This window comes from Sciurus carolinensis, chromosome 10 (genome assembly GCF_902686445.1).
Source record: "Sciurus carolinensis chromosome 10, mSciCar1.2, whole genome shotgun sequence".
NCBI lineage: Eukaryota > Metazoa > Chordata > Mammalia > Rodentia > Sciuridae > Sciurus > Sciurus carolinensis.
Genome location: NC_062222.1, coordinates 60,656,839 through 60,682,458, shown reverse-complemented (window position 1 = coordinate 60,682,458; position 25,620 = coordinate 60,656,839). Strand labels below are relative to the sequence as shown.

General features: G+C 37.4%; 1 protein-coding gene across 9 annotated transcripts in view; it reads left to right on the top strand.

Moving 5' to 3' along the window:
* Bmpr1b (bone morphogenetic protein receptor type 1B) overlaps positions 1-25,620 on the top strand; it is a 399,910-nt gene that overhangs the window by 314,677 nt on the left and 59,613 nt on the right. The gene's annotated exons all lie outside the window — the stretch shown is intronic.

The window sequence follows — 25,620 nt, the reverse complement described above, 5'->3', positions numbered from 1 at the left end:
AGCCTCTTGTACTTGGTTTTCCATTTCGTTCTTCAGATTTGGGAAATTTTCTGTTATTATTTCATTGAATAGATTGTTCATTCCTTTGGTTTGTTTCTCTAAGCCTTCCTCAATCCCAATAATTCTCAAATTTGGCCTTTTCATGATATCCCATAGTTCTTGGAGATTCTGTTCATGATTTCTTACCATCTTCTCTGTTTGTTCCACTTTGTTTTCAAGGTTAAATATTTTGTCTTCAATGTCTGAGGTTCTGTCTTCCAGGTGTTCTATCCTATTGGTTATGCTTTCTATGGAGTTTTTAACTTGGTTTATTGTTTCCTTCATTTCAAGGATTTCAGTTTGGTTTTTTTTCAGTATCTCTAACTCTTTATTGAAATGATCTCTTGCTTCCCGTATTTGGTCTTTTAACTGTTGATTGGTGCGATCATTTAATGCCTGCATTTGCTCTTTCATCTCCTCCTTCAATGCCTGCATTTGCTCTTTCATCTCCTCCTTCAATGCCTGCATTTGCTCTTTCATCTCCTCATTAGCTTCCCTGATCGTTTTAATTACGTACATTCTGAACTCCCTTTCTGACATTTCTTCTGCTCTGCTGTCATTGGGTTTTATTGATGTAGTATCTAGGTTTGTTTGGGACATTTTCTTCCCTTGTTTTCTCATAATGGTCAGTTGTCAGTGGGACCCTGAGATATTGCAGTTTTCCACTATTGGCTTATAGTGTCCCAGTAGATTTCCAGTGTATCACCTCCCAGCCTTCAGTAGCCTGATGTCTTTGAGGAATCTGATAAAGCAGCTCATTCGAAGAATACTGCCCCTAGCCCCCTACTGGTTCCACGTTTTGGAACTGGCTCTGTGCGGAAATGCTCTCACTGTGGGCCTGCACCGTGCAGCTGGCCGTGTGGAAAGAGCCCATTGCCGGAGTGTGGAAGACTACCTTGGGAAGACTCAAGCTGCCTTGCCCGGCTCTGCTAAGCCACCTCTATCTGGGCCTGCCACCCGGGCCAAGCTTTACCCAGTGGGCAGACTCACCCGTGGCTCTATTTCAGTCCGAGTCTCTCAATGCCTCCCCTTCTTAACTCCTGGGTTCTGGAGCGACCGGGGGTGCAGTCTCCCTCTAGGCCGCCATCTTGGATCGCCCCGTGAAGAGAGCCCGCAGCCGGAGTGGGCAGTGCCGCCTGAAGAGGTCTCCGGCTGCCCTGCCCTTATCCCTGAGGCTGACTGCAGATCGAGGCTCTCTGCTGGTTCTTTGCAGGAGTACACTGCACTGCAGGGGCTCCGGGACTCGGAGCGTGCTCTGTTCAGACAGGGTCTCACTAGCGGGCCAGTTCCGTTCCGAGAACCTGGAGAAGCTGGCTGTGTGGGCCTGTATGGAGTTCTTAATTTGGTTTATTGTTTCCTTCATTTCAAGGATTTCTGTTTGGTTTTTTTTCAATATCTCTAACTCTTTATTGAAATGATCTTTTGCTTCCTGTATTTGCTCTTTTAACTGTCGATTGGTGCTATCATTCAATGCCTGCATTTGCTCTTTCATCTCATCGTTTGCTTCCCTGATCATTCTAATTATGTACATTCTGAACTCCCTTTCTGTCATTTCTTCTGCCATGCTGTCGTTGGATTTTATTGATGTAACATCTAGATTTGTTTGGGGCATTTTCTTCCCTTGTTTTCTCACATTGTTCAGGAATCAGTGGGTCATTAAGATATTGCAGATTTCCTCTATCGACTTATAATATCCCTGAAGATTGCTAGTATATCCCCTCTTATCCTTCAGTAGCCTGAAGTCTTGGAGGAAGTTGATAATGCGGAGCTCCACGAAGAAGCTGCCTCTCTAGTGGTGGTGACCCTCAGGTGGCGTATATTCCCTGCTAGTGGGCAGAGTTGCCTCCACTTGTTGACCAATGGTCATCCAACGGGGAACTAGGCTGCGGGCTGAGGCAAGTCCTATTTGTGCCTGTGTCTCTGGTTTTACCGTCCCTGTGGGAAAACCTCACCCAGCAGGGAAGACTCACTCGGTGGGGACGTCTTGCTGATCAGTTCCCCTCCTAGAGGTTCCCCTCAATCTACAACTACCGCCTGGGCTGGGCTGTCTTCCTCTGCAACGTTCCCAGGGGCCCGGACCTACCTCCTGGGCCTGGGAGCCTCACCCTTCGCAGGCAAGTCTCCTTAGGCTGCCTCTCCTCAGAGAATCTGCCCGCAGTCCTGGAAACTTCTCTCCACCCCTAGGTGTGTCTCTGTGCGGCTCTTCCAGCAAGAAGCCACCTAGCTCCTGGGACCCTGCTCTGCACCTAATTGCCTGGCTATGCGGCCCCTCCTCTGAGCCGCCACCTGGAGCCCCGTACAATAGCTCCGATACCCAGAGACTCGCCACACACCTCCTCCTCCGGACAGCGGCTGGGTTTCCGACGCAGTCACTAGGAGTCCAAGCAACTCACTTCGCGTCTCCTCCTCCCGCCAACCGCCCGTAGCCCTAGGCAGTCACTCCAGGTCCAAGTGACCCGCCCTGTTCCTCCTCCTCCTCCTTGGGGTAGCCCCCCGGGTGTTTAGGGGCGGTGGCTCTGAGACCAAGTGACCCACCACGCTCCTCTTCCAGGCAGGCCACCGGTGTTCAGGAGTGGTCGCTTCTAGTCCAATCAACTCACCACTCGCCTCCTCCTCTGGCAACTGCCTGTGGCTCTGATGCAGACACTCCTAGGTCAAGCGACCCGCTGGCTCCTCCTCTTCCTCCGGGCAACCCCCTGGTGTTCAGAAGTGGTCGTTCTGGGTCTAAACAGCTCGCCACGCAGCTCCTCCTCAGGCAGCCGCCCGGAGCCCCAGTGGTTGCTCCGAGTCCAAGCGCTGTGCTGAGCCACCTCCTCTACGATGATCCCAGTTGTCCGTGTTTACCGCTCCAGTGGAGGGAGGGGCATCTCGCCGAGCAACTCTACTTCCCAAATTCCCTGCGTTCCGGGGCTACCGCCCCATCCGGGACGCCTCCCCAATGGGAGAGACTCACCCGGCTGCTTTGAGTTGGTCCCAAGTCTCTCACTATCTCCTCTTTTGAATCTTGCGTCCTGGAGCAACGTGAAATGCAGCCACCCCCTAGTCCGCCATCTTGAAACTCGGGAATAAGATATTTTAGCAGTAAATCTGAGATGGGCGTGACTGCACGAAATCTGATTATATTATTTCTCTCCTTAAGAGTCATTTTGGTCATAGTTGAAACAATTTTATTTTACTTTTGGAAGACCTTATTTTTGTTTCAATAGAAAGTGGGTATTAAAATGCAGTGGGCATTTTTGATCTTCTTTCTACCTAATTCTGTAAGACATCCTAAAGCATATTTAGATCTGGTCCAGGAGTTAACTAGGAAAAGACAATAAGTAGCCTTTTGGATAGACGTGGGAAGACTTACATTTTAATTTTTTTTTTCTGTTATTAAATACCTATATGACATTGGACATCATCATTAAAATCTCTTTTCTGTCTGATGGATGTACTGAGACTCCCTTCATAATACCTCTAGTATGGATGACCTAGATAGCATCTTTCAATTAGAATTTTTTTCTTCTGTATTTCCCATCCCCAATCTTGCACTCCAGCATCCTGAGGTGACATTCCCAAATCCACTGCCTTCATGTATGTAAGTTGTCTTTGGCTCTGCTTTCCTGGGAAGTCTTGGAAATATATCTCCAGTCTGACCGCTTCTCCTCACCCCTCCCCACCATCACCACCACCCCTGATCAGCCACCATTGGGGTTGCCTTAATTGTTGCTATCGTCTCCTGACTGGCTCTCGGCTTCTGTTTTTGCTCTCCCTCATCTATTCTTAGTACAGCAATCAGAGGAAAAGTTTCCATCAAGGCTGGCTTGGCTCTGTTTCCCATTTCTCCTCTGATTTCACCTCCTACTGTGGTCCCTCTTGCTGAAAAAAACTGTCCCTTGCTGCTCTGTGAGAACACCAGGTGTGCTTCCTCCTCCACGCTCTTGGTTGAAATCGCTCTTTCTAGAGCACTCTTCTGCTTTTTATCTTTTCTTCACCATCATCTTCATTACTCCCTTCTCAAAGATGACTTTACAGTGGGGAAATTCTGACCATCCTCTATAAAATCACAACTACTCCTAGTAAGTCCTGTTTTCTCCATCCCTACTTTATTTCTCACCATAACACTTGGGGTAATTTATATATTTTCATCTCATTTTGTTGACTGTCTCCTTTTCTCCCGTGACAGTGCGCTTCATGAGAGTTTGGAATTCATTGTGTCTACTTCTTTCCCACTGCCATGTCCTTGGGCCTGACACAGACCCTGGGACCTAAAAGGTGCCCAGTAAATACTTGCTCAGTAAGTGAATGAAGGCATAGTTAGGAAATACAATTCTGGGCTGTTAGGGTAAAGATGGTTAAAGGAAGGTAGGGATAGAGAACAGAGATCAAAAGGCTTTTGCTGTGGATCAGATAAGAACTGTTGAGGGCCTTATTTAGTATGTTTTAATAGGATCAATGAAGATGATGGATTACAGGGAACTATAGAAGACTGAAATGATTGTGCTGTAGATGGTATAGATATAATGGATATGAGACAGGGCAGTATCCAGGAAGACCTGAAGGTTTTGGCATTGATAGCTAGGTGGATGGTGGTTGTGTTTATTAGAGGGAATACTGAAGAAAGCAGATATAGAAAGGAAAGAAATAGAGTGAAGAAGCTTCAGGAAGGAGGAAAAATGACCACAGATTCATATATGTTTAGTTTGATGCATCAGCAAGACTTCTCAGCATCAAATGACAGCAGGGCAGTTGTCAGCTATGTGTAGACCTGGAGCTCAGGAAAGGTATGGTAAGGACTGACCGTCCCCAGGAGGAAGTGGTGCCTGGAGGTAGCAGGCAGCCCCCAAAAACCAACTGGGAATTCACATGCTGCTCTTTGTGTCCTGTACCAGCATGGGGGTTCTTAACTATTGTCACTGTTTATTTTGACTATTTAAAAAGGAAAGAGAGGAGAGAGCCCAGTGGGGCGGGGGAGTTGGGGTATTGAGAAAATTTTGAAAAAGAGGAAAAAACATCTCCTTGATTCATTTTTGTTGGCATATCTGAAAGTATGAAAAAGGCATTTATGTGAAGATGAAGTGTCTAAGTACCTCTAGAGTGCAAGGAATTTACCTTTGGCTTGTCCTGGCTTTCATAGCCATCTTCTTTTATTGAAAACATGTTGAAGTACTTTTTTTCCTTTAGTCACCGGAAATGAGTAACTTCTTTAGTAAAACCTTAAAAATTACATGAAATAAAAAAATGCCTAAATGTTTCAAGTAGGATTTTTGGCATATCCATATGTACTAGTAATATAAAATTCTTAATGGTTGTGTTCTTCATGAACACATTTTTCATGTATTTTGATGCTTAGAGTTTTGCCAATAGCTTTCATACCTCTGGTGGTTTTTATTCCCTTATTTAGTATAGGAGAGTCAAGCATCTTGAACTGGTCTTCAACCTAGAAATTTATTAAACAATTTGATTTCTCAAGGGAACAGTGCTGTTGGAAAGATTACTTTATACAGATCTCTGGGCCAATAAGGGATATAGATAGAAAAGATACTGCTGATGGAAATTTATAGGAATGAAAACAAATTCACTCTGTCTGATCAGTGATCTTCTCTTAGTTGGCAAGTGCACCTAGGCTGTGAGTGAAATCTTTGCCTTGTTACTTCAATCTAATCCTTGCTGTTTAACCTTGTGATAAGTCTCTGCAGTATGCTACAGTGTTAACGATCTCCCAGTTTTGGCTTACATTGGATACTTGTCCAGGCATTAGGGGCTGTGTTTCCTGAATTGTTATCAACAGAGCATAGGTTGTGATACATGACTCTTAAACTATATTGCTGGCAGTTGCTGTATTACAACTGTTGCTTTCTTGGATGGGAGAAATTGTGAGAACCATAATTCAAAGGCTCAAGACAGTTCATCTTTAATTAAAAGAACCTATTGTATTTGTTTAAAAGAAACCTGGTTATTTAACAAACTTTGTAAACTTAGAATAGAAAGAGCCAGAAGGATGGGTATGCATGGTTAGAAAGAGATGTATTTATAAGAAATTGGCTCATGTGATTACAGAGGCTGATTTGTCCCAAGGTCTGCAGGTGGTAAACTGGGGACCCAGAAAATCCTGATGGTGTATCTGCTCTCAGAAGGTCTGCAAGTGTGAGACCAAGAAGTGCTGAGGTTTCAGTTTGATTTCAAAGGAAAAAACCAAAAAAGCAAAACCAGTCATGTCCCAGGTGGAAGGCAATCAGCAGGAGGCATCCCTCTTATTAAAGGGAGCCTATTTTGTTCTGTTCAGACCTTCAAATGACTGGTTGAGACTCACCTACATGAGGGCAATCTGCTTTACCAGGTCTACCCATTTAAATTTTAATTTCACCCAATGGTCTTCATGTCTGTTTTGGTGCCAATACCATGCTGTTTTTGTTATTATAGCTCTGTAGTATAATTTAAGCTCTGGTATTGTGATGCTTCGTGCTTCACTTTTCTCGTTAAGGATTGCTTTGGCTATTTTGGGCCTCTTATTTTTCCAATTGAATTTCAGGACTGCTTGTTCTATTTCTATGAAGAACATCATTGAAATTTTAATAGGAATTTCATTAAATCTATATAGTACTTTTGGTACTATGGCCATTTTGACAATATTAATTCTGCCTATTCAAGAACATGGGAGATCTTTCCATCTTCTAAGGTCTTCTATTTCTTTCTTCAGTGTTCTCTAGTTTTCATTGTAGAGCTCTTTTACTTCTTTTGTTAGATTGATTTCCAAGGGTTTTTTTTTTTTTTTTTTTTGAGGCTTTGTGAATGGGATACTTTTTCTAATTTCTCATCCAGTTGGTTCATCATTGGTGTATAGGAACACAATTGATTTATGGGTGTTAATTTTATATAATGCTACTTTGCTGAATTTGTCTATGAGTTCTAGAAATTTTCTGGTGGAGATTTTGGGTTTTCCAAATACAGGATCATGTCACTGGCAATACTGGCAAATAGGGGTAGCTCTTCTTTTCCTATTCATATCCCTTTAATTTATTTGGTCTAATTGCTCTGACTAGAGTTTCAAGGACGATGTTGAACAGAAGTGGTGAAAGAGGGCATCCTTGTCTTGTTGCAGTTTTTAGAGGGAATGCTTTTGGTTTTTCTCCATTTAGAATGATGTTGGCCTTGGGTTTAACATATATATCTTTTATAATGTTGAGGTTTGTTCCTACTATCCCTAGTTTTTCTAGTGTTTTGAACATGAAGGGGTGCTATATTTTGTCAAATACTTTTTCTGCATCAATTGAGATAATCATGTGATTCTCACCTTTAAGTCTATTGATGTGATGAATTATGTTTATTGATTTCTGCATGTCAAACCAACCTTATCCCTCATAGAAACGTTCAGTATGTTTTTTCCTCCTTAAACTTTTATTAATCATTCTCAAACTTCTCTGACAGATTTTTAAAAAATTGTTTCCATTAAAAATTACTGATTTTAAAAACAACTTAAAGTTGCCATGTACACACAAAAACAAAACATTCTCCTTTCCTTCTGAAGGTTTTATGATGCGATGTGTTGGTATCATTAACCAGTCTTCTACTCTTAAGTATAATGGACAGTTGAGACAAATAGTTCTGATACCTTTCTTTTACCATTGATTAAGACTGGGGTGACAGATATTAGGAACAATATTCCTTTAGCCTTTTGAATTTTCTGGGCAAGCTTGGTGACTTTGCCAGCTCCAGCAACCTTCTTGTCTAATGTTTCACTGACACCCACAGCAACCCTCTGTCTTGTGAATGAATAGTCAAAAGACCCAGAGGTGGATAATCTCTCAACACACAGGGTTGCTGGGAGCTGTACCAATGATGGCAGCATGACCAGAATTCGGGAATTTAGGACCATCTTCCAGCTTCTTACCAGAATTGGCAATCACCTGCACCCGCCCCCTGCCTCCCAGCTTAGCAGACTTTAAAGCAATGTGAGCTGAGTGACAATCTAGTTCAGGGGCAAAGTCAGCAGTGATTGGGCCTGGAAGGTTCAGACCAATCACCTGAGCATTGGAGCCAGCTGCTTCTGTTGTTCATCAGCAGGATTGTCACAATGAACATTCTTGAAACCCACTGGGACATCAGTTGTTGTCCCCAGGAAGAGTGTTACCCCAGGCTTCATGGTGCATTGCAACAGACATTTTACTCAAGTTGTGATGATGGACCACTATCATCTGGGACCACTGGGTTTAAGATCTCCAGTCTCCACTCAGTCCCAGGACAGTTGCAACACCATCAATTTTATAGACAACCTGAATGGGAAGACAGTTGAATGAATTGATGGTAGGACTTGGTCCAGATCTTTAAGTGTTGTGGTTCTACTGTTAAATATTTATGTGCGGTGACTTTCCAACTCAGGATGCTAGCTCTTGGCTCCAGCATATTGTCATCATTCCAACCAGAAATTAGCACAGATGCTACTGTACTAGGATTATAGCCAATTTTCCTAATTTAGGTGTTGACTTCCTTAATGATTTCCTTATATTCCTTGTGGCTACAGAGAGGCTCAGTGTTAACATTGTCAACTTGTTGTTTCAGACCCAATGTGTAAGCCAGAAGAGCTTGCTCATGGGCCTGGTCAATCTTGGCAAGATACACAGCTTCACTATCACAAACACTAGAAGCAACATTAGGACAGCACAATCAGGATGAGTGTGCCTCTAATCAGGTCTTGAAAAGTCCCTGTGTCCTGGGGCATCAGTGATGGTCACCTAAGATATTCTGGTTTCAGTTTTCCATAGGGAGGTGTCTGTGATGATGTTGTGCTCACACTTGGCTTTTAGTTTATCCAGACATAGTTGAAGGAGCTCTGTTCTCTCTCAGCAACCTCCTTCTGATTTTTCAGTGGTACTTTTGTTGAACTGATCACATTTTTGGATTAGATGGTCAGTAGTGGTGGGCTTGCCTGAATCTACATGTCCATTCCCATTTTGGTTTTGATTTAGTGTTGGCTTTCATTACACCTGTGTTCTTGCTGCATACCTCTGCAAAAAAGGCAGAATAATGTTTGAGCAAATATCTGGATACCTGATATCCCAATTTAATTGACATATTAAATTAACCATTAAATAACTTATTTTAAATTCATTCAAATTTGTTCAATCAGTAAACGTTTTAGATATATCTTTTGGTTCAGGAGAGGGTTAGATATTTTAACTATTATAAAGAAGTAGAAGACAGTTGTTGGGTAATCTTTAATAGAGAACAAAATAAAACTTAATAAAATAAAGAAAAAAATACAAGTTTTAATGTGGTTGCATTCTTTACCAAGATATTTTTCATGTACATATACTCCCCAGTTTATAAGACAGTTACATCTAATAAATCCACTATAAATTGAAAATATTGTAAGTTGAAAATCCATATGATATACCTAGCTTACCAAACACCACAACAGCCTACCATACCTTAAACATGCTGAGAACACTCACATTAGCTTGCAGTTGAGTAGAATCATTTAACACAAAGCCTATATTTAAATAAAATATTGAATACTTCATGTAATTTATCCAATACTGTACTGAATGTAAAGAACAGAATGGTTGTATGGGTGTATTTTTTAAATTTTTGAAATTTGTTTTAATTAGTTATTCAAGATGGTAGAATGTGCTTTGATTTATCATGTATAATGGAGTATAATTTCTCATTCTTCTGGTTATACATGATGTCGAATACCACTGGTTGCATAGTTATATATGTACATGGGGTAATAATGTCTGATTCATTCTACTATCCTTCCTCCCCCCATGCCCCATCCCCTCCCTTCACTCCCCTCTACCTAAAGTAACTCTATTTTTCCCTAGTCCCCTGCCCCCATTGTGAATTAGCATTTATATATCAGAGAAAACATTGGGCTTTTGTTTTTTTGGGATTGGCTTTTCTTGCTTAGCATGATATTCTCCAGCTCCATCCATTTACTTGCAAATGCCATAATTTCGTTCTTCTTTAAGACTGAATAATATTCGATCATATATATATATAAACACATTTATTGTATCCATTCATCTTTTGAAGGACACCTGGGTTGGTTCCAAAGTTTAGCTGTTGTGAACTGAGCTGCTATAAACATTGATGTGACTGCATCACTGTAATATGCTAATTTTAAGTCCTTTGGGTATAAACTGAGAAGTGAGATAGCTGGGTCAAATGGTGGTTCCATTCCAAGTTTTCTGAGGAATCTCCATACTGCTTTCCATAATGTTTGCACCAGTTTGACATCCCGCCAGCAACATATGAGTGTACCATATTTCCCACATCCTCACTGACATTTATTGTTGTTTGTAGTCTTGATAATTGCCATTCTGACTGGGGTGAGATGAAATCTTAGTATAGTTTTGGTTTGCATTTCTCTAATTGCTAAAGATGTTGAACATTTTTTTCATATATTTGATGGTTGGTTGTATTTCTTCCTCTGAGAAGTGTCTGTTCAGTTCCTTATCCCATTTATTGATTGGGTCATTTGGTTTTTTGGTGTTAAGTTTTTTTGAGTTCTTTATATATCCTGGAGATAAATGCTCTATCTGAGGCACATGTGGTAAAGATTTTTTTCCCATTCCATAGGCTTTCTCTTCACATTATTAATTGTTTCATTTGCTGAGAAGAAGCTTTTTAGTTTGAATCCATCCCATTTATTGATTCTTGATTTTACTTCTTGTGCTTTAGGAGTCGTCTTATTAAGGAAGTCAGATCCTAAGGCAACATGGTAAAGATTTTCTTCGATTAGGTGCAGGGTCTTTGGTCTAACACCTAAGTTTTTGGTCCACTGTGAGTTGAGTTTCATGCAGGGTGAGAGATAGGAGTTTAATTTTATTTTGTTACATGTGAATTTTCAATTTTCCTAGCACCATTTATTGAATAGACTATCTTTCCTCCAGTGAATGTTTTTGGTGCCTTTGTCTAGTATGAGATAACTGTATTTATGTTGGTTTGTCTCTGTGTCTTCTATTTTGTACCATTGGTCTACATGTCTGTTTTTGTTACTAAGCTCTGTAGTGTAGTTTAAGGTTCGGTATTGTGATGTCTCCTGCTTCACTCTTCTTGCTAAGGATTGCTTTGTCTATTCTGGGTATATGGGTGTATTTTCATATCATTCAAAAGTAGAAAAATCTCAAAGATCATTTATATATTAAAGTTGACTACTTGGGACTAAACTTATGTTTCTTAATCTGAACTTGAAATTATTAAATAGCCAATAAGAAAGCCATAGACCTACATTTTCTTAACCCCCTTTTATGATTGATATGATAATAATACTCATCTGGAAGGTGGTAATATTATCATCAAATGTTCAACCCACACAGCTTAGTCTGTGTCTTAGTGTGTTTTATGTTGTGTAACAGAATATCACAGACTGTATAATTTATAAAGAAAAAAATCATTTCTTACCATTCTGAAAGCTGAATATCCAATATCAAAGTGCCAACATCTGGTGGAGCCTCCTTGTCACATCATAAGGTGGCAGAAGGCATCATGCGTGAAGAGAGCAAGAGAAAGCTGAGTAAGCTTTTCTGTGAATCCTCTTCCATAGGAACTCACCCACTCGTGGGGCCTGCCACTTGAAGGTTCGTTTCTCAATACCCTTACAAAGCTAGTTGAATTTCAATGTGAATTTTGGAGGGAATGTTCAAACCACAATAGGCTGCATTTTGAAACATTCTTATTATGCAAGTGGATACTGAAAAAAAAATTGCCTTTCTTTGGCATTTTGTACCCTGAGTTATATCATTATATTCTTGTATCACATTTTGTGACCTACACTTTTGTGTTTCTCAATTCAGGCATTATAAAATGTTTCTGTGTTCACTGGTTGTAGTAGTTGAAATTTTGAGTTTTTTTATTTGAAAAAGTATGTGATTCTCTGTAAACATGAGATAATTATTTAGCCACAAAGCAGAACTGATTAAATAACCATTGCAGAATTACCTCCTGTCTTCACCCCATCCTTACCAGACCCACCTAAGCTTAAGAAAGTGTGAGGTACAAGGCAAGAATATGGAAGGTGTATTTGGAATATTCTGATCATTTCAGAAGAAAAAAGACAACAAAAATTATTCAATTAATCATTTTTTTAAATTCAGAAACATTAAAATGATTTACTTATTCTGATTTTGGATCATATTAGAAATTATACAAGTAGGACTCCAGTAAATAAGCATCTCCATTTTATCAATTTAATGCCCATCTCTTATTTCTTTTCTAAATTGTACTGATATTTATCTTGTTTCTAATTCTGTGATAATGACAAGGTAGGGTCTTTGGCAATTCAACTTTTATGAAGTTACTTTATAGAAACCTGTCTGTTTCATGGTTGAGGAGCAAAAGTTGTAATAGATAAAAGGGAAAAAACATTGTTGTACCTACAGAAGTAGCGAGTGTATTTTTCCCTGTTTTCCAGATACCTTTTCAACAGTGAATCTGGAGTGTGGGTTTTTGGAGAGATTTGCTCTTAGTTAATATTTGACTTTCCAGGCTGTTGCACTTCTGAGATTGACCTCAGGAACCCCCTGGAGTTGCCACACAGTGTTGTGGGCATCTCCTCCCTTTTAGAGAAGCACTCAGAACTAGGACTTTAGCAGGAGACATTTATCTGTTTGGTGTTATCATCTGACTGTTGTTTGGGGTTGATGTAAAATGCATCACTTTGGAGCACTTCCTGTGAAGACTCAAATGCAGTGTGAAAAACTTTCTTTATGAAAAGGATTGTGAGCACTTCAGTAAAACTAGGTCTTGCCTCATTGATTTAGACCCAAATCATTTCCTCCCAAGATCATAACCATTTTACTGTTCGAAGGCACAGAAGGTATTATAAAGAGTTGGTGAAATGTTCTGGATGATTCGAAATTGGATGAGATATAAAAAGAAAATATGGCCAATTGAGGTGAAAATGCTCTGTGTTTTTAAAAAGTACCAATGTAAAAATACTCTTATTTTTGTCTTTCTGAGTGTTCTGGGGATACCAATCATTGAGGTAAACATCTAATACAAAACCAAATGTTTACAGTTTTACTTCTTTATGTGGACTCCACTTTGGAGTCTTATTGTTTTGTCTTTCAGCTTTTAGGGAAGGGAAAGAACTTCTCTTAATGTCTAATGAATATTTATGAAGTCCTTTGACAATTAGGAGCTCATTAAAATTCACTTCAAAAGAAAAGAGATAAAAAACACTTCTAAGACTAAAGCAGAATATGGTGGTCAGTAGAAACTCCAATTTCTTTTGGCTGACTGCTTGTGACTTGTGAAGTCAGAAACACTGCAAGTAAACTGGCTTTTAGAAATGATTTTAGGTAGTAGTTTGAATATAACAGACACAGTTGATTATTACATGGTGACTTTAGTTTTGCATTGACTTTTGGCTTGGCAAGTGCTTGTCTCCAGAGATACTTGGAAATCCTGCTTTTATCATATCAAAATGGTTAGGGGGGTCAGACTTGGGAGTCAGACTTTGTGTCTTTAAACCTCAATTCCAGCTTTTTTCCAGTTCTGGGATCTTGAGCAAGTTCTCTGTACTTCAGTTTCTGTATTGAAGTGTGGAGAAGTTGCACACCCCACATGCCTGTTGGAATCATAGCTGAGTTAAAACACGAAGGCCTTAGAATAGTGCTGGGCACACTGGTTTCTCTTTCTTGAGATATCTTCAGTTCACACTCATTAGCCTTTGTGAGAGCCATTTGGAAATGTCTGTATTTTTCTCTTGCTGAGGGGAGGCAAAGGGGTGATCATCTCTTGTGTTGGGTTACACTTTATTTCCTTCTTCATTTCAGTTTTTTCTCCATTCTTTATTCCCAAGTCCCAAAGGCTCTCCATCCTGCCTCTTCTAGCTGCCTTGGAGTGAGGCTGTTCCCTTGGTTCAAATATAATACACACATAGAATATAGGAATGCCAAAATTTATATTCTATCACTTTCAAAACAGTCTTTTATGAATAAGAAATTGCTACAGCAAATGAGATACTTTGAAACTGGAGCAGTTTACCATCTTTGCTGCTATGCCATGTCAATCAGTTATTTGGTAATGGAAATAAATACCTGGACAATGAAATCAGGTGATGACTTGGAAAGGTTAGTTATATGCCCACTCGCTATTCTTTTAACTATGAAATAGAAGCATGTGTTGGGATGAACAAGAAAAAACAAAGCATCAGTTCATATATTTCTCTTTCCATGAGGGTACTTGCTTATCATTTGAAGAAGTAAGCACAGATTGGAAATAAAAAATGTTTTCTATTGGTTAACATGTTTCTCTAGAGAATTTGCCACTGTTTTTTTTTCCAGCCTACTTTATACATGATAGGTTATAAGATTGAGTTTATCTTTGTAAAGTGCTGAGTAGCTCTTATTTAACTCAAACTTTATCTCTAAGCTATGTCTCATAAACTTATGTCATAGTTACCATTGGAATTTTTATTGTTTTCACCATCTGCTCTCTGCAGTCTGTACACAAGTTGTTGGATCTGTTTCACAGGAACTAAGTAAACCTTTTCCTTTTAATTATTTTCTATTGGAAAATGATAATATAATTATGATTTTCAAGCAGATAGTGAATCTGTGATTTAGTCTTCAGTCTTTTAAATGTATCATAAGGAAACTTCATTATCACATGTATATGTGTGTGACTTTAATAATATGACCCCAATGAAAGATTAGAAAATAATCCTTTTATCATTTAATGGCTACTGGATATGTATTCCCAGTTTTTTTTTTTTTTGTTGTTGTTGTTGTTGTTTTTTGGGGGTACCAGGGATTGAACTCAGGGGCACTCAAACACTGAGCCACATCCCCAGCCCTGTTTTGTATTTTATTTAGAGACAGAGTCTCACTGAGTTGCTTAGTACCTTGCTTTTGCTCAGGCTGGCTTTGAACTTGAGATCTTCCTGCCTCAGCATTTTGAGCCACTGGTATTACAGGTGTGCCCGCTGTACCCAGCTATTCCCAGTTTTGATTGTTGTTAATTTGCTTTTATAATTCTAACCCATCTTGTCACTATTTCAGAGTAGAAACCCTTTAGAGAACATGGCTAATTGTCTCCACATTTTCCAAGTAAAGCATCCATTTCCCTGGTGCTGATCAGTGTGTTTCTGTTGTTTGTTATATTAAGGCTTCTGCCTTCCAGTTCAGAGTGGTCTATAGCTGTCCTCTTAGATCCAGCCACTACCACAACTCCAATGTCCATTCTCTTTCAGGTTCAGTTGAGGGCTGAAGGATCAATGTTGTTGGCTCTTGTAAAGAGGGAAGGAAGAGAAAGGACCTTGAGGATGAACTATAAAATTAGGCTTCATTTTTTTTGTGAATGGTAAAATGTTCAGAAAGCATCCCAAAAAAAGTTCATTAAATTATGACTAGAAATGAAAATACCAATTAATAAGTTTATCTCCTCCTAAGAGTCCCACCTTGATTTACAACCTTCATTTCATTGTATAGTAAAATTTTAGAATAAACTGATACTTTGCTTGAAGGAATGAGGTTATTTGGTGCTCTGAAGGAATTTATTTTAGTTAGCTTCGTTAGTATTATACTCCAGAATGATCTTATATGGTAGTTAGCTTGTCTTTTAGGCCTATTATGATAATGGATATATTTGCTGATATAAAACTGCTTTGACAAGTTATAAAGTAATCTAGTTTGCCTTAAAAATTTTTTATGCTTTAAAAATTTTAATGTCTGCTCAAAATTTTATGAAGGTTAAAATCAGAGTTGGATACTAATGTGAACCAGTTAACATTAAACAATGAAATTCTTTGGTCACAGATTGCAGCTAATAATAGTATATTAATTGTGCCTACTCTTATGGGGCAAGCTGTTCTAGATGCTATTCTAAGCATTTTATTTATATGAATAAGTACTATTATTATCCTCATTTTCCCTGAGGACATGAAAGTCCATGAATGTTAAGTAACTTTTCCAAGGTCATAGCTAATTCAAATTAATAATCAATTGGGTGACTCATATATAAATAAACATTGTGCTTGCAGTAAATAAGACAGTCATTCAATAGGCCAGGATATATATGTGCAGGTCCTGTTTAGGTATAGTAAAATATATAGCATTGTTAAATTCCATGGAAACATCAAAAACAAGCATGTACTTCTCACTGCAAAATGTAATATAGATGGCAAAGGAGAGGATGAATGTTGTAGGCTGAACAAATATTATAAAGAAAGACACAAGAATATAAAAATTATGATGCACATAAGAATAAGGTATAGACAGGAAGTACACTGTGGAAGGAGATGAAGCTGGGAAAATAGTTTTAGTCAGTTTATGGAAAACCTTAAATACCTTCCTAAGAACCTGAGAACATTAGAGATTTTTGCTTATTTTGCTTGCTGTTTGGTTTTGCAAGGACATGCATATATGTTGTTATTTTTAAAAGTCAGCAGTGCAAATAATGGATTATGGAAGTGGGAAGGAGATCAGAGAGTACTGTAGTCGCACTGATTAGGGGCAGGGATAAAGAGGATAGAAAGCAAGGGTGCCAGCCAACAGCTTGTGTTTTGTCATAAGGGAATGAACATGGAAGACATAGGAAAACCTTTCCTTGCTACTGAGCAAAACAGAAATCAAATCTATACACACCTGCTGATGATAACATATTGTTACTATTGTGTTTATTAAATCTCAACCTCTGAGTAAATATCTTTTTTATATTGCCTGATGAATTATGAAATATATATTATCAGATTCTTCAACATACCAAAGATAAATGGTTGTCTTGAGACTAATTCATGAAAAGAAATTGATACTAGAAGAAACGACTGACAAACTGTGTATTCAAACTTGAGTATTTGTACACATATTCTAAAAAATGAACAAAGTGAGACTGTCACTTCTGGGACAGTAACTAACAGTGTGTAATGCTAATAATAAAACTCAAACTTTCAAGCAAAAATTAGGATTTGGGGAAACCCGTATCCACACAACTTGTCTGTATGACGCAGTGATCTATATTTTTTTCCAGATGACAAGGCATATTGTTTCATATTTATGCATGGATGAAAGAGCCATTCAAAATACATGATTGACAGTAGATTGTAATTTATCAGAATATGAGAATTTCATTCATAGAGGTTCTAGTTCTACATTGCAACTAACTTTTAAGAGAAGGTCATTTGTACAGTTCTAGTGTATTAAAGCATTTCAATGTATTTAACATTTTAATGTATTAAAGAATAACCACTATTATGTGAAAAGGCTATTAAAATATCCTCCTTTTCCATCACCTTGCCACTGGGCTGCATCTCCCTGATTGAAAAGATTCTTTGAGACAGGGTCTTACTAAATTGCTCAGGCTGTCCTCAAACTTGTGATCCTCTTGCTTCATTCAGCCTCCTTAGTTGCTGGAATTACTACCATTCTGGGTCTCAGGCCTTATATTTTTATATGTCAATCAAAATAGTGTATTGTGACAGATTAAGTGCAGAAGCAGATATTCAGCTTCTTCTATTGAGTTAGACATTAAAGAAATTTGCAAAATTATAGGTGTATCACTTTGTTTTGAAAATATGTTAAAATATAATGATTTTACTATTTAAAATACCTTAAGTGTGTTAAAACTGTTCAGATTTAATTTCTTTCTTTCTTTTTTTTTTTTTTCTTTTGGTACCACGGATTGAACTCAGGGGCACTCAACCACTGGCATCCCCAGCCCTATTTTGTATTTTATTTAGGGTCTCATTGAGTTTCTTAGCACCTTGCTTTTGCTGTGACTGACTTTGAACTTGAGATCTTCCTGCCTCAGCCTCCCGAGCCACTGGGATTACAGGTGTGTGCCACCATGCCTGACTCAGTTCTAATTTCCAATATTGTAAATAGAAGACAGGTAAATGGTTACATCTTACTTAATCTTCTCCAAAACTCTATAAAGTATAAGTACTGTTGCCATGAAATATTTCAGACCAAAGGAAATTAAGAACTTGTTTAAGGGTACATAACTAATAAACGGCAAAACTTAAGATTCTTATATTTTTACTAACTTATTTATTTGGGGGATTAAACCCAGGGCCTTGCACCATTTTTATTAACATTATATTCAATGGCCTTTTTATACTACAGATTGAGGGTAAAGTGCCTATTAGAACAGCAGAAGTTCATATAGGAAATATTTATCTTCTTACATGCTAATTTTAATGATAAGTTATCTCAGGGTACACATATATAAACCTGGTGGTAGTTTTAACATAATGGTCTTCTCCCTTTTTTGGCCCTCTTCTATTTTTTTCTTAGTCAAGCTGAAAGCACTTAAGCATCTTTGGGAAGAACTACACTTCCTCTCCCACACAGATGCCATTGAAAACAGAAACACAAAAACAAGTTAGAAGGAGGAGAAAGGTTCAGTAAATAATCACAGACTTCTGTGGCTACTGGTTGACTCGTATTCAAAAATTGTTTTTCAAAATCCTAGAAACTTGTGAAGTGTTAGAAGTTTAGCTGTGTGACTAAAAGGGTACTGGAGGAGTTGTAATACTTCAATTAAAAAGGAAAAGGAACTAAAGATGTTTTGAACAGGAACATGCACATGACAGACAGCCCATCTCCTCAGAGCAGACTGCTTGACAGGATCACCCACCATCTTCTGGTGGTTTCTAAAGGTGAGGGTGTTGTACTGCACTGTGCATCCTAAGGCTTGCTTTCTTTACCCACAACCCAGAGAGCATTATGGAGGGTGGAGTTAAGGTTTTAGTCATCACTCTCTGATATTTATTTATTCCTTTTGTGTTTCTTCATAATTTTTTCCCAATTTACTAAGTAGAACTAAAAGCATAACCAAGTAAATATGCTCTATCAATAAAATGCAATCATTAATTTAAATATATTTTGTGTACATAATAAGCTTAAAGGAAATACAAGTTATTTTCAGACTAATATGTTAATTTTTGAAGTTTACATGTCATTTTTCTCTAATATAATGTAGTCTCATTTTAGTCATTTCCAGTCACTCTATCAGTAAGCTGTCTAATGCAAACACATAAGCATAAATAAGTTGAAGTATATGAGTGTGTTCCCTAAATATTCAAATAAGCCTTAAAATTTGCTTGAAATTATAGATAGATGAAATCTGGACATTCATATATACATCAACATATATGATATATAATATATATCTTTATATGTTTTATCTGTATCTGTATGTCTTCATATTTACTTAGTACCCTATATATACATGATCTATATGTATCGTATGAATGATTTCCTGTGTTTATGGCCATGCAGGTCGGATTTATTTTATTCCTCCTGTCCTTGACTAGTTATAGTTTCAATCAAATGGGAGTCAAATGTATTTTCTCCAAATCCTTTATGAGGTAAGCGTGGAGTTGGAAGTAGAAGTATTACAGTGTTTTGGTGTACTTTGAAGTTACCAGAGCAGTCACCACTTGTTTCTGCACGTGATTCCTTTCTTTAGAAACATCCATTTTCACCCTTTGTTATCCATTCAGGGAATGTGGTCCTGTCTGTGTGGCACTACCACATATGGTGTTGACTGGGGATCATTTTCTCACACTCCTTTCTAATCTTGACAGGTATGGTTAGCTGAGTCTTTTCTAGTGATCTAACAAACTTGCTCAGTATTCCCTCAACAAATATATCCTGATAACCTATGTTTACTACCTAAGTAGTCACAGTGCTGGTTTTCCAAATGACATTGAGAAGATTTCCTAGTCAGTAATGTAACTGGGGCTAGAAATCACAGATTCTGACACCTGTTTGGAGTCTAGTTATCCTGTTACACGTGTGATTTGGCCTATTGTAAGAGTTGGTGCCTGGTTACATGTTTTGTATATAAGTTATTACATTTTGATATAACAGCCAAAGCATAAACCTGTCGGGTTTCCTTTCAGGGATCTCTCACCCTTTTTTCCCAATATCCTCATTTACTCTTTGTCCTCAAACGCCTCTTCAGTAGGGCTCATTGAGACTTGGGAAAACTGCCCTTTGATCATAAACCAGGAGGTGATGTGTGAAGCAAACCAACCTCTGTGAGAGAGACGGTGGCTGAGCTGTGCACCTGGGTGTGGAAGAGGAGATGACCTCCAGCAACAAATGGCAGGGCAGTTCCTGTGAGGCAGCAAGCAGGGATGAAAGACAGTTCTCAGGAAGGAACTGGTGTTGAGTGGGGGGGAAACAGAGCCACTTCACACCTAGTATTTCCCAGATGCTCAGTGTGAGTGACAGGGAAGAAAGGAGACACCTGAGTCTTGAAGAATATTGCGTTGTTGAGAAAGGCTTAGGGGTTGGAAGACAAGAAACAAAGAAGGAGGCAGAAAAGGATCTCAGATCCAAAAGGCATATTCTGCAGTAGACTTCCCTTTCACCTGCTTCCCCACATATTGTAGAGGGTCAGTGAAGGCTTCTGAGGAGAAAAGTCAAACTAAGATCGTTGGTATGTGTAGGTATGAAACGTTTAAGCAAAGAATCAGCCACCATTGATACTGCTGCAGAAACTTAGAGCACCACTTCACACCCTGTCCTAGCATTGGCTCTTGTTCAGGGGCATGAGCATTCAAGGGCTGAATTATGGAATTAGGCAAAGGAAGACATTTTCTAGATTTTTGATCATTAGCTGGAGGGTTTGTTCAATAGTAAGACATTTTTGAGGCTTGTAAAATGATAGGAATATTTGACAAAAAGAGATCAGTTTTATGAGAGTAACAATGTATTGCTTGTGGATCCCCACTGAGGATGTATTTGTGGGACGTGTGTATAAGGAAGACCTATATAAATACAGAATCTTTTGAATGGGCATTAATGTTCTTAATGATGAATTTTTAAAAACTAAACTGATGTGCTTTCTCTGGGACATGAGTAAATAACAATCAGAAATCTATGGTTACTGGGTCATTCTGCTGATGGGCAGAAATTTTCTGGCCTTGATTGAGAACCTATTCATCTAATGGCAAGAATTCCTTTCTTCGTGTCCCTCTTCTAAAAAATGTCACATTTATGTTACTATCTTTGTTTAACAGAGATTTTGAAGGATTAACAACATGGGTTTTTGTTTCTTTTTTTTTTTTTTTTTTTTTTTTTAGCATAAATACAGGCAATTTCAGCTTTGAAAACAGTACTGCTGTCTTTCTGTGCCATGACTGTTAAACTAGCAGACAAAATAATAGAATGCTTTCCTCAAGACCAGTGGTCATTAATGTGATTGTTTTTCTTCAATGTTTGTTACTTATTGATAACCTAATATTTTTTTTTCTGTAGGCTGCCATGATATGACAAAATGCATATGTGTATGTTTTATTGTTCAGCTGTGGTATTGTTAGTGAAATGGAACAGAAGAAGTGATATTGGAGAAAACATTAAAGGTCTGCTAAGAGGTGGCAGTGAGTTTGATGTTATTAGCAGAGATGCTTTTGAACAATGCTGCTAAGGAATAGGTCTAATGAGATTTGGGATGTTTTTAAAAATTAGTCAGCATTAGTGTAATATTCCTTTAGGGAGCATTTGTAATGCCCACAAGAATGTGTTGGTAGAGGGATCAAATTCCAGGCTAACTTGCAGGTACTTTCAGTAGTTGACATAAAACACACCTGTGTGTTCTCTTCTCTGACCTCAAAATTGTTTTGAAAAGCTTCTGACATCTGGAAGTGTGAAAAAGAGCAGATTTTCATTTGTTTTCTGACAAGTAGGAAAAATAAGTTCTAAATGTAGTGTTTTACCTCTATATGAGGCTTGTAGTAAGGGCCTGGGTTTGTCTGATGTGCTGCTTTTTTTTTTTTTTATTATTCTCAAATGATTTGTCTAAAATTCTATACTTTTTGGTAAATAAAATCACATTTTTAACAGATTTGCAAATAATTTTCCATTTGGACCTCTAAATCAAATCTTAATTATTTGAGACCATACAAATAGAATTGCAGTCTGTAAGTCAGCTTCTCTGTGAGAAATAAAGCTGTTTCTCAAAACTACTTTTTCATTGGTAAGTTTGCTTATTTCTTTTTTTATTGGTTCTTTTTAGGTATATGTAACAATAGGATTCATTTTGACATAATTGTAAAACATGGAATATAATTTGTTCTAATTTAGTTCCCAGGACTTCCCTTGTCCTTCCCCTCCTCCCTCCCCAAGTTCCCTTACAACTACTGTACTTCTTATCACTTGTGGAAGAAAAATCCTCCAAGGTTCCACAATATATTTAATTTCTTAGTATGTTTTCTTGAAGCATTTTAACATACTATAGATAGATTAATGGATATATCTAAATATGTACATATCCATATACACGAATGGATATATATGCATATATACGCATTTATAAATATGTGTATGTATGTATATAAATATATATATACGTATACACACATTTATTATAAGGTGTAGGATAGCACTCAAAGGGTTTTGTTTTTGTTTTTGATCGAGTCATTTAGAAATTCTTTCATAATAATTAAATTATTTGTGGATAGGAATAGTGGTGATAAAGAAAGCTGACCCAGTTCAAGTTTACCTTTTACATACTAATAGCTAAAGCTTTCCTTGACAACATGCATTTGCTCAATAATCAGTATTACCTTATAAATGGTCACTTAAGAGAAAATGTCAAATTTCAGTAAATTTACTTTGAACTTCAAATTACTCTGCAGTTAACTTCAATAACTGAATCAGTTAGTCTTCTAAAATATGTTATATTTAATGAAATAAAATGTTGAGTATTTTACATTTTAGCATCTCTGGCACCCCACATTGATTTTCATTATATTTACAGATTTTCTTTTCAGAATTAAGCTTCAGTTGGTTTGGCATCAACAGTTTATTTCTTGCGATCTATTTAATTGAATAGTTTCTGGTGTTTATCCTAAAATGCAGATAAATGGCTTTCAGCACACTGTTTATAGTGGAATAGCTCCTGAAGTGAGTCGACATTATCAGCTAGAGTCTCCATGTTATAATTAATGATCTCTCTGCTTATACTTTCCTGCTGGTGAGGAGACACTGAACTCTGCTGAGGCAAGAGCCTGGTACAGCTGGGGTCGGTGGATTGTTTGCAACGGCTCCTATTGGACAAGGTTTTTTCCCCTACTGATTGGTGTGAAGTGGATACGGGAATATATCTCTGACTATGATTTTAGCATGAAGAAAGCTGTCATGAGTGCTGTGTCCTAAGAGCTGGAATGAGGAATATGTAGGCAGGACTTATTAGAGATTTGCTTGATTTAAGATTATCTATTTAATAATTAACACAGTTTTAAAGCATTTCAGACCATTTGACTTAATCATAGAGAATGGAAGTCCCTAGGAAATTTTCATGTTACTACCAAGTAACTACCATGGTTTAAATGATGAAAATACATATTTGTTTCTCTAGAAGGATAAAAATAAAATAAATAATTGTCAACTATCCATTTATCATAAATGGGGCCTTTTCAGTCTGAAAGGTTATCATGCTCTGAGAGGGAAAATATCTCTTTTAGCAGGGATCAACAGACTTGACAACAATAAGAGAGAAAACTGAGAAATTCACCAACCTCTACTATTTTACTGTTTTTTTACACAGAAAATAGTACATTCTGTAGGTTTTCACAGGGAATAGTTTCTTTATAGCTGAAATGCCAGCTTATTTGGCAAAATATTTTGTTTGATCTCATATGTTCTTTGTGAATGTGGAAAACTTTCTGACTAAAGTAGGAGATATTCACTGTTTTTGCTCCTCTTCTTATTGTGATTGTTTGGGAGTCTTTTGGTCATTTAAATAGAATTTATCTATTTTTCCTCTTCCTATTCTGATATTGAAATTTAGAATTACATTCTCAATTTATCAAACTATTTCAGGGTGAAAAAATGTGACACACACACACACACACACACACATCCGCCTTATGTTGTTATGACTCAAAATACAGAAATATGTAACAGAAGGGACTGTGAGGGGTAATTATTTTTCATGTAGCATCTTAGAGTCAGACTTCTGGTGGTTGTTTTTGGTTTTGGTTTTTCTTTTTATTTGGTGGTTGATTGTTTATTGCAAGAGTCAATACTGATGATTAAAGATGTAATAAGGAAACATTATGAACTTACAATAGAATGTGTGAGAATATGAGTGGCATGAATGAGTAGATAGGAATTGAATAAAGGAGTATAAAGAAAGAAAATGAAAGGCACAATCAGTGAAGCTTTTAGAGACTGGACCATAGAAGCTAGTAGGTGTTATACAGTTAAAAATTTTTTAAAAAAGTGCTTTTGGAATATATTTTGAAAACTGAAGCCATTTCTTTATCAGAAGAGGGACAGCTTGGGCAGCATCAGGCCAGAATGTTCCTGTGTATGCCATACCCAGATTGAAGATAGCACAATTGTTATAACAACATATTTTCAATTCAGATTGCTCCTCAGATTTTTCTGCCCAGAACTCAAAATGATTGTCCTTTGGCAATCTTCCTGCAAGTCAGAGCAAAGTTGATGGTAATTCTGAGTTCACGACTATTTTAATGGTAACTCAGTATAATAATTAAGGGAATATGGTCAAAACTAGGTATCCTAGTCTTGTACATATCCGTGACCCTTTATTTTACCTTGTATGTACAAACTAGATTAATGGGACGAATTAGGAGGAAATTTTTTACCTAAATATTGGTCTCAGAATTGCTTGGAACTCTAAATGTAGTATTAGTTCTAACACTGGCATCTGAATGTAAGGTAAAACTATTAAAAACTTGTCAAATTCTGGAATTTTCTTTGACACTGTTTCTGCTATATAGCCTATGCATAGATACAGTATTTTTCCCCCCTAATAAAAAGTCTTTAGATACAGATTGGTTTAGCAAGTACTGTAATTAGTATCTGAGCAACAAAAATAAAAATAACAAATGTTAAACATATTCCTTAATGTATATTTAAATTATATTTATCTTTCAAAATGGACGTAATTTCTTCATTTCAGCTCTTTTTGTGTATAAAATAGACATTTTTTTTTAACCATCTGCTATAAGGAAAGGACATCTTTTCTTTCTTTTTTTTAAATTTTGATAAGTTTTAGGTAGTTTAAAGTGACATTGGGAACAGATGGTTTTACTTCTGTATAGACTGTAAGAAGAAACAGAGTGCATGTTTGGTGAGAGTGGTCAGCATCCTTCTTATGATAAAGGAACAGCAACATTGGTTATTTCAGCTCTTCTCCAAGTAAATTTTAAGGTTTGTGAGCATAGTGACCTTTTCTCCTCTATCTCTTTGAGCCTGTGGTGTTTTATAGACAGCCTGTGCTTGATAAATATTTCTTAAATTAATTTAGATTTATTAACAATTTAATGCTGGTTATAATAAATATTTCATTCTGATTTAACCACACATGATCAAGAGGATAGTTGTCTCAAGTATAAATTTAATATACAAAATTTTCAGTGAGTCAAGCCAAGTTATACAGTGGATTTGATAAAAAGATAGGAATAATGACAATGATTTGGTATTCAATTTTCCAACCATTTTGAAAGGTCACAAATTATAAAAGGAATTTGACATACATAGTAAAGGTAAACCTCTTTGAAGAAAGAATTCTGCTTGCGTTGCTTATCAATTGTGAAATTGTGCTTAAGATTAAGAAACTGCATTTGGAAATACCATTCTGAATATCAAAAAGACATATAAAATAGATTTC